General features: G+C 37.5%; 1 protein-coding gene across 3 annotated transcripts in view; it reads left to right on the top strand.

Moving 5' to 3' along the window:
* The first annotated feature begins 1,063 nt into the window (after positions 1–1,063).
* LOC306870376 (phosphatidylinositol-3,5-bisphosphate 3-phosphatase MTMR4-like) overlaps positions 1,064–10,526 on the top strand; it is a 72,061-nt gene continuing 62,598 nt past the window's right edge. Inside the window, exon 1 of one of the 3 annotated variants that reach the window (XM_079417607.1) lies at positions 1,064–1,103. The gene's annotated coding sequence lies outside the window, so the exon portion shown is untranslated. Of the gene's footprint in view, positions 1,104–8,491; positions 8,554–10,526 lie in introns of those variants that run through there. The other 2 variants (XM_079417606.1, XM_079417608.1) reach the window with 2 other exon arrangements.

Genomic DNA, 10,526 nt, shown 5'->3' with positions numbered 1-10,526 from the left:
TCGGGGTCAGGGCCGGGGCGGCACCACAGTATCTGCTGAGTGCTGATGTCAGGAGGCCAATCTGTGATTAAAGACGAAAGCCAGCGCAGAAATAGCCCAAGCTCTAGGCGCACAGCTATAAAGACGTGTGAGCAGGTTAGATCAGGATAGGTAAACCGCACAGCTGAACTTCACATCTTAACATTATGTTAATGAGGCAGATAATCAATGGCCTCTTGTCCTCAGATGTGTTTGCTCACTGTTAATGATCAGCTAGACTTATTTAGAGAACAGCAACCATTGCTGCAAGGATACAGCATCATGTTTTATTATTATTGCATTGCAAAGCAATTAAAATAAGCATAATTGATGCATTCATTTGCATCACATTTGAATTTCACTTAATTTAAATAAATTATACAAAACAATGCAACGTTCAATATACAATATGTTGCTGTATGTTCATGATCTGCAGCCCTTTGTATTGCATCTTAAAAATTGAACTGACATTCTATTATGTATTGAAATCAATACTTTACTCTATTGCTGTGATATAAACCTGTTAAACCCTTGAAACCTCTTGAGCAGTTGCACAGATCGATTAAATCCAGACAAATTGAGCACTCTGGTAATCAATACCATATATTTTGTTTTATACTTGACTACTACACCTCTATAAAATATATGATATTTAGGACTACTTAAACATTTTCTACAATTTCATTTTGTCGTCGGCACAACACGTTCTTGTTTTAAACTTTTTGTTACTCCGTCTCTTCAAAACCATGCCTTGCACGACGCGCCGTGAACCACGTGGTCCCTTAGTGCCGCGCTGTGATTTTCTATTGGCTCAAACCTCCCCCTCCCGCTCCACCTCAGCCTCGCCCTGATTGGTTCACATGTGGGCGTGCTCGCGGCATTCAGGCGTCCTGTTGTTTGAGCCGCTAACCCACCGTAGCTCTCCATTGGCTGTTGGACGTCTAGTACGTGGCGGATTCCGCCTCGCCATTGGTCAACTCTAGGAACACGCTCTATCGTGATTGGCTGGCGTATAGGTTATCGCCAGTGAATGCGGAAGTATTGCGCTCTACTGAGTCACCGTTGTGTCAGCTGATTCTTTCACAGTGAGTGTCTTGATCATATTTGATTTTCTGTTTATTTAACTTGATTATTCTTTAATGTGTTTGCGGTTACGTTAGGCGGATGGTTGTATAAACTAAATACGCATGATTTAGCGTGGTTTTTGTCTGGTTTATGCCGCCCATGTGTTTGTATTGACCAGCTGGGATGTTTTACAGGCTGTAAAATCCTCCACCCATACTAAACACACACAGAGACACACAGAGAGACACAGACACACACACACACACACACACACACACAGAGACACACACACAGAGAGACACAGACACACACACACACACACACACACACACACACACACACACACACACACAGAGAGACACAGACGCGCACACAGACACACACACACACACACACACACACACACAGAGACAGAAAGACCACCAACTGGGTTGAACTGCTGGAAAGTCACATTTGGAGAGCTTGCTGATGTTAAATATTGAGTATTTCAGTACACACACTCATGCACTTTTTAAATGAATTCACAGGCGTTGTGTAATAAAGTGCCTTGATTTTCCTGAATGTTGTTATGTGGCTTTGTAAGGTGGGTTAAGTTAGTTTTGTTTTCAATATTCCTCACACATCTGAATTGCTGGTGTTATGTAAGATACCTATATGACTTTTCTATAAACATATGCCAAGTATGCATAGTAAAAATATTGGTATTACATAACATTTATGCATTATTTAGAATTAAATTATTAAATTACATTTATAACACTTCTTGCAAGGAATATTATTGTTATTATTAATATTTTCAAAATTTTATTATAATAATATATATTATATTGTTCTATAATTTTTATTATTATTATTTGTAGTTTTTACAAGTCTAACCACTGACTTGGTTTGTTATGTGGCTTAAATTATTGTTAATTTTCTTTTGTAAAAAAGGGGAAAATAATGTGCGAGAAATGCATGCATGGTACATATTGCCATTTTATAGCTTCATTTTAATTAAAGGTCTGACTTCAAGCTTTAATATATCTGTAATAATTATTTGTACTAGATATAAGAGAGTGAATTTGTGTTGAATTCGTTTATTTTTCTAGCAGATGTCATACTAAAGTGCTTGCTTGACATCTGTTGATCACAGCAGTCTCATATGCGACATTTAAGCTTTTTTTTGTAAATGGCTCTGCTTATGGGCGTCTGCTGAATGCTTTCAGTGTAAATCCTTGTGTTTGCTGTGCCTTCAGTTACACATGAAACAGACAGTTTGGGGCCTGCAGCTAATGGAACGCAGTTTGCAAAAGCGTTTTCATATCTATTGGAGAATAATTGCTCCGGTTCCGTTTGATTATAATCGGCGAGGTCTACCAGTGAGCACCAGTGATTGGCTCCTGTTCAAACCCACCGGATCCCGTTCTCATTCCTCAGCCTGGGAAGCTCAGCGATGCGTCCCAGTGCTTTAGGTAAAATGTCTAATTGATGGCTCATGCTCATGTTACAGGTCAGACAGCTCTTTAAATAGCCTCATGACTACTCCTGCACCGCTCTGAATCTAGGTCCCTGTAGCCGTGACAGTATGTTTATGATCTCTTTAATAATAGTTTTAAATGTAGCATTATCTCCTGTTAGAAAGCTAGCTATGAGTGCCATAGCTTATCTTGTGACAAAGTGGAAGGGAAAAGTCAATCTTCAGCTGGTTAGGAAGTTTTGAAGATGTGTCTTTGTGGTGATAAAGTGTGTTAATAGACCGACAGATTCATTTAAAAAGTGAATAAAGTGAGTGCCGTCAGAATAAGAGTCCAAACATCTGATAAATAATCCACACCACTCCAGTCCATCAAATAACATCTTAATGGATTTGTTTCTTTTGTCTTATCATTAAGAAATGTTTAACTTCAAACTGTTGCTTCCAGTTATTATGGTCCATAATTCATAATAACGCTTGCTCCAGTGAAAAACTTGATCTCCTGTTGTCTCTCACATCTAAATCCACCCACATGAACTGTTTTAGCCTGTGCAGATTTCTCTCCTGATTCAGACCAGACGATGTTTTCGCTGGAGGAAGCGTTATTAAGGATTATGGACTCATATTTTAGCAGGAAGCAACGGTCTTTATGATGGATTTATTTCTTCCAAACCCACAGCTTTTATCTTCTCCAGATGTTAATTGATGGACTGGAGTGGTGTGGATTATTGTGATGTTTTTATCAGCTGTTTGGACTCTTATTCTGACGGCACCCATTCACTGCAGAGCATCCATTGATGAGCAAGTGATGTGATGCTAGATTTCTCCAAATCTGATGAAGAAACAAACTCATCTACATCTCGGATGGCCTGAGTAAGGACATTTTCAGTGAAATTTCATTTTAGGGAAGACTATTCCTGAACACAAACGTGAGCACGTCTCAGATGCTTGAGTGTAGGTCAGCGGGGTTTGTTTTATTTCTTATTTATCGGATATTTTGATCTCCGCTCCTGCACTTTGACATGTTGTGTTTGTGTATAACTACTCCTTCATATCTCTGGAATTATAAGTAGAGCGAACTAGATGATGATTGATGAAACTCTTTCAGATTTGTGCATATTGAACTTTGACATGTAAGATAAGGGTTTACTATGCTAGAGCGAGATCAAATGCTTGTTTATATCTTCTATTGAGTTTTAGGTGAACCTCAAAGCAAATTTCAGGAGAAGAAATTTATTTATTTGATCATTTAGCAGACGCTTTTATCCAAAGGGTTAGGTTTTTATCCAAAGCGACTTACAAATGAGGACATAAGAAGCAATCAAAACCAACAAAAGAGCAACAACGTGCAAGTGCTATTACAAGCCTTGGTTAGCCTAACGCAGTACGGATAATTATTATTATTTTTTATTTTTTTTTTATTTTTTTTATAAAAAGACATATAGATAAAATAAAATTAGAATAAAGAGTGCTAGAGTTAGAAAGTCAAGTAATGAGTAAATATAGAAGTGAAACTTTGTTTTCTTGGTATAGAGAAGTGATACTGATGTGACAAGCAGAGGAATTTAAGTCCAATTCTACCTACAAACAAAAAAAACAACAGATTTTTAAAAGGGAAATTTGTAGCTATTTAAAAATTTAGAAACTTTTTTTTTTTGTCACATGGTTGGCAGTGCGTTGCTTTGGTGTTCTGGATGGTTGTCAACCAACCGAGTCGTTATGGCCTTAATTGTTCAAAAATCTCAAACTAAAATTTACTTTTCTTTACTATTTTTACTTTTTATTTTGTTTTATTTTTCTTTTGTCTGATAAAATAAAAAACATCAATTCTGATTTTAAATGACAGCCAACTTTTCCAGGTGGTTTGTAATCTGGTTAAATCAGACCCAGTCACGGATAAGTTTGAGCAGTATGTCTAAAAATCAGATCTGAACAAATCCTAGTATATTCTGATGAGGGGTGGAACGGTGCAACTTACTCACGGTTCGGCTTGTATCACGGTTTTAGAGTCACGGTTTCGGTACGGTTCGGTATGTTGAGGGAAAAACTATACTGTCAAATAAAAATAAAGAAAATAAGAATAGTCTATCTAACTACAAGCAACAGCACAAATAAAAATACAATAGAGAAAAGATACAAATAAAATAATCAGTGATTTTCAGGCTTTTTAGGTAGGTCTAGCATTAGTTTTTAGGTACAGAAATTGAATAAAGTAATGAAATGTAAAACAGCATTGCATATTTGACTGTATAAATGAAATATCTTTATTAAAGTTACAGAAGCTATTCAATCAAGAGCAGTGAGTGATTGGTGGTTGCTGTTTGATTAATATTAAGAAAGTGCTGTCACTTTAAGAGAACGCACTGAAACTGTACGTTCAGCCGGCTATGTCTGCTATAGGATACTTACCAAGACGGGAATTTTGACCATTTTTGTGTGAATTTGTCCATTTAAACACAATACTTCAGAGAGAGCTTAATATTTGCGCTCGTTCTGATGAGTGCACCACAAATCTTCTCACTGTGCGCGCGTCCTCTGGCTCTTAAATGTTTAAACTGGCAAGGCTTAAATGAGTTTAGTTTAAACGCAACATGTGCTGTACCCTGTTTGTTTTACGTGTTATTTATAACAAACCGTATTACAGATGCGTTGTCAGATTTAAGTTGAACCGCACGGTCCAAGCGCGTGCCGAACCGTGTGTTGAGATTTTTTTTTTTACAGATTTTTATTTATTTATTTTTTTTTTTTACATGCCATGCGTCTTTTTCACTTAGCCTATTTCATTCTCTGCCAGGACAAAAGTCCAGTTGGTAGTGCGGCTCTCCTCAACAAATTGAAAAGATTTGATTTCTCATTAATATCATAGTTTTTAATGTATTTATATTGGCCCTGCTGTGGTTTTTAATTCCCTCTCACCAATCTGTGTTCATAAGATCAGCACAGATGCAGTTTTCATCTGAAGGGAAATAAATGAGATCAGATTGTCATCTATGATAAACACAGGCTCACCAAATCCAATTGTCCCAGACAGAAGATTTTAGTGTATTGAATTTGCTCTGTTGATGACGACAGTGTTTGTATCTGTGTTTTGAGTTGAGATGGAGCCTGATGAGCGTCTAGAGGTCAGCGAGGTCATGGGTGGGTCGACCTGAGTTCGAGTTCACCATCCCCTTCGCTTTGACCTGGAAACAGATTCTAGATTGCATCTAGTGTTTTCCTCGTGGAGGATTTTGATGTCAGTTTTGTGATGTTTGGAGCGTGTGCAGCGCTGTTCTCAGTGATTGAGCTAAAGCACAGACCGTTCAAGCGACTCAACTTTTTTTGTTACAGTTCATCCTGAACTCCACAGGCTGTTACAGTTCCACCTTCTTGCAGCAGTTTACTACAGTAGACCTGTGCATTAGTAAGTTCTTTAACAAAAGTATATTGAGATTATGAAACTGGTTGTGTATATTTGTTAGCTAATAGCTACACTCTTAAAAATAAATGTTCCAAAAGGGGGTTTTCACAGCAATGCCATAGAAGAATCAGTTTTGTTTCCCCAAAGAACCTTTCAGTGAGCAACCATTTTTTCTTAGTGAGAACATTTTAATAATCTAAAGAACCTTTTTCCACTGTAAAGAACCTTTTGTGGAATGAAAAGGTTCCATTGATGATAAAAGTTCTTTGTGGAACCATTGATGCCAATAAAGAACCTTTATTTTTAAGAGTGTAGCAATAGTACAATAAAAAAATTAAATGAATTCTGGAAACATGTTGTTTTTATAACAGAGGTCCCCAAAGTTTTTATAACAAAATGTCAAAAATCAAGGCTAATTGAGTGTTATGTATATTTAGTTGCATTGTAAATAATTCACAGCAACTTTGGCTGAATCTTTGCATTTCATATGTTTCTTACACGATATAAAGGGCTTTCTATGCATTAAAATGTAATAGCAGCCTAAACTTTGGGCATTAGGGTTTTGTGGATTCATATTAAGTCACATTTCTATCTCTCAATCTATCATTTGAGTTGAGTGATTTCTGAAATGCATGTAGAATAGCTCCGTGTGTGCTGTGTGGAGTAAGATAAGGACTGGCGTGTTTGGGCCTGTGTGGGTGCGGATGTGGGAATGCGGATCTCTTCATTTACACCAAGGCTTTGCTGTTCTGGAGGTGTGTGGCAACTCCTCAGGTTCAGATGCACAGTTACTCCTGATGTGAGGTTCAGATTAACCAAAAGAATCAGTTGCAAAAACATATTGCTCTCTGTGTTAGCGGTCTTGTTGAAAAGCCTGTGAAATATTGGCACCAAATAAAGTTTTCCAAGTGCTGCAGAAAATGGTAGACCCACTTGTGGGGAATGGAAATTTCATGGAGGCTAAACATAAAAAAAACACTTTCACTTTCTTTTCGCTTCCTCCTCCACACCTCACAGGTGAGACGCTCACGGAAGTACCGTCGCTAAGCATTTGCTCAGTGACTGCCATAAAAGGCGTTTTGTGCCGTGTTTAAAGGAGGCATGTTTAGAGGCTTGGAAACTGTTGGGAAGTTTGTGTGTAACATGGTTCGATAACAAGTGCAATAAACGCTGGCATAGAATATTTATGTTCATATTATCATTGATTCATAAATATAAGTGGTGTGAGGGTCTTTTAGCTTTGTCGGCTTTCTGCATGTTAGTCTTTAATGAATAAACGGTTATCCTGGAACAAATGGAAAGATTAGAAAAAATGTGCTTCCTAGATTGAAATAGCAGCTGTTTCTGGTTTGTAATCCAAAGAGAAAAGGACTTTTTATTTGACAATTTAAAAAAAATAGAGCTTTGGTTCCCATAAAGTGCACAATTAATAATTAATTACATTAATACATTTAACAGATCATCATCATGTACTCTGTTCAACTGGTTTCTTGACTCCAATATAACTGGAGTGTAATAAGGTGTAATTTTTTTCAATATACAGTATAATAGTGTGTTCTCATTGTATACAATTTTTTTGAAGTTGTAAATAAAATGATGATTAATGGAGTATGTTTTACAAGAAAATGGTATTTCAGTTTTTCTATAGTATTATGGGCACAATAATGAACAATAAAATCAGCACCACATCAGATGCTTAAAAAGGTCATTCACTCATTCATTTAATTTGATTAAAAACATGCAAACAAAACACAGCGAGCGCTTCTTTGCTATGTGCTCTACTGGTACAGATGCTCGTATACACTGCTTTGTGGACACACGTGCGTTGAAAGTTGGTTTAGAACACAGAGCGATGGAAATGTGCGCACTATGCCTGTGCTGTAAACTTCTCTCTCCCACAAACACAACACAACAGTTACACCTTCTTGAATCCTTCATTGCAGGAGCACAAATCCTATTCTACGAATCACAAATTCTTGCAATGAGATTTGCACTTATAGAATGTTTTTTTTTCTCCGATGCTTTTTCGAGCACAAACACAAGTACATAGCGACAACGGCTTATATCTGCTGCTACGAGTCTTAAATGCTGTTTTTCACCTGCAAATGACAAATCTCATTGCAAGAATTCAAATACTGATCTGTGGATGTACAAAATTCATCTGTGACTTCACATTGTTGATGCAGGTGTGTGAATGTGTTTTGCACCATATTCACTGCAGAAATAGTAGCAAAACATGTGAGAGCACGAGTTTCTTGATTTGTGATCCGTAGAATAGGATTTGTGCTCCTGCAATGAAGGATCCGAGAAGGTGTAACTGTTGTGTTGTGTTTGTGGGAGAGAGAAGTTTGCAACTTTTGTCTGTGACTTTAAATCTACTGATACACGTGTGTGGCTATTCTCTACATCTACAAATTCAGCTGTCACAGACACTCAGCTGTTTTGCACCAAATTTACCTTCATAGTGCTGAGACGCGCAAGAACAGCGCGGTCACGTAGGCTACATGCCCGAGGCTCCGCCCACTTCTTGAGCTTTGTATGTGAGCGTGGATAGGCGTGATCGTGGCGTGAAGCGCACAGGAGTTTGTCCACGCACACAGACAGACGCGCTCAGGTAAGAGCTGAACTTCTTTAGTCGTGTCTCCTCTGAGAATGACCGTTTCATTCACTGACACGCTGTTGCGCGCGAGTGGAATGTTGCGCTCGTTACATTTCTCGGAAGTTTAGAACGTTCAGCAACTGTTACAGTGTTTCAGCGCTCAGTGTTACAGCGAGGCTTCAGACGCGAGTTAAACATTCTCTTCCCTTTTTAAATGTCATAAGATGGAATGTGAGAAGTGTTTCTGCTCTCTTTAACGTGTCTCTTGAGAGTTTGTGCTGAGTGAGTGTATGCAGTAGTGGAACAAAATCGGTGGGTGTGTTTCAAATGAATCTCTGACTGCAGCAGCCTTGCATTGTGGGTAAAGGCTGCCCTCTTGCATTCAGGTCGAGCTGTCATGTTTGAAACTATTTTATTTTTTATTTTTTTTCCTTGCCCAGCCGTTTATTTTACTGTATGTTTACATGTATTAAGTCGTCCTGGATTAAAATCCTCCATACTGTATATTTAAAGACAATTTACGTATTGATATATATGCACGTATGTGTAAGTAGTAGTGTGCATACACGTACATGCATTGCTGAAAAATATAATAAATAAAACGCTTATATAATATTTATATACATATGTGTGCATCTCTAGAAAATGTGTATTTGTATATAAATATATAATTTTCATTTTATATATTCAGGCATACATACATATATCCTGTGCCCTTGTATGAATCTCTTTACAAAACTTTCATTGTAACTTTTATTAGTGGACGTTTTGTTAGGAAACCCAGTCAACAAGTGTACACACACGTGGTTGGTGTGTGCTTTCCATGAGCTATTGGCTCCTGTGGTGTTTTCACTTTCCTTTTCCTGTAAATCAAAGCTCATCCTATTAGTCAGCTTGTAGCTGGAGATCAAGGTCGTTTCAGCGGGTGAGAGCAGCGCAGGGTGAGGAGGAACTGCATGGGTGTGTTCATGAGAATACAAACACATTGCTTTACACTGGATCATTAAACTGCCTCTGTGTGAGTGTGTGTGTGTGTGTGTGTGTTTAGGGCACCTGACAGTGACGGACTGCACTGATAACCTGAGTGTGTTTGTTTTCCTATTTGTGCGTGTTCTGACCTGTTTGCTCAACTGTCTTAGTCTCAACATTTTTCCATTAAATTTTGCAAGCATTTGGACTCTGAGCAGGAAAAACACAAATGCTGAACATTCCAGAGAAAGAGTTGGGAAAGACTTTTGATCTGAGCAGAACTGAACACTAATATCACTTATTGTACAACATTGATGTGTGTCATTGCTGCTTGCATGAGCAATGACAGAAATAAGATACATGCACATAACACTAGAGATGTGCAAAGCTACATATTTTTGAGGTCAACTTTTTGGCTGACTGGACTGGTCTTCAGAAAGCCCAGCATAATTTTTTGTTCACTAATTGGACACATTTTTAGGGAGGCATTTTTGTAAAATGCATTTTTGCATTCAAAAAGGGATTAGTTTTCAAGTAGCATATTTTGCTGCTTTTTTACATGTATTTTGTCATCCTGCAGCAAAGTGTGTGTATGTATGTGTGTGATACACACACATACATGCATACAGGCACACATACAAACAACACTGTTCAAAAGTTTGGGATCAGTAAGACTTTTAATGTTTTTTTTAAAAGAAGTATTTTCTGCTCATTAAGGATACATTTATTTGAGCAAAAATACAGGGGAAAAACTGTCATTTTTTGAAATATTTTAAAGTTTAAAATGATGGTTTTCTGTTTTAATATGCTTTAAAATATAATTTATTTTTGTGATGCACAGCTGTATTTTCAGCATCATTCCCCCCAGTCTTCAGTGCCACATGATCCTTCAGAAATCATTCTAATATACTGATTTATTATCAATGTTGAAACAGTTTTTGCCACTTTATATTTTTTTGGAACCTGTGATACTTTGTTCAGGATTCTTTTATGCATAAAAGGTTTGGGGTCAGTATTTT

This window comes from Barbus barbus (assembly GCF_936440315.1).
Source record: "Barbus barbus genome assembly, chromosome: 5".
Taxonomy (NCBI): domain Eukaryota; kingdom Metazoa; phylum Chordata; class Actinopteri; order Cypriniformes; family Cyprinidae; genus Barbus; species Barbus barbus.
This window is presented reverse-complemented; position numbering and strand designations above follow the sequence as displayed.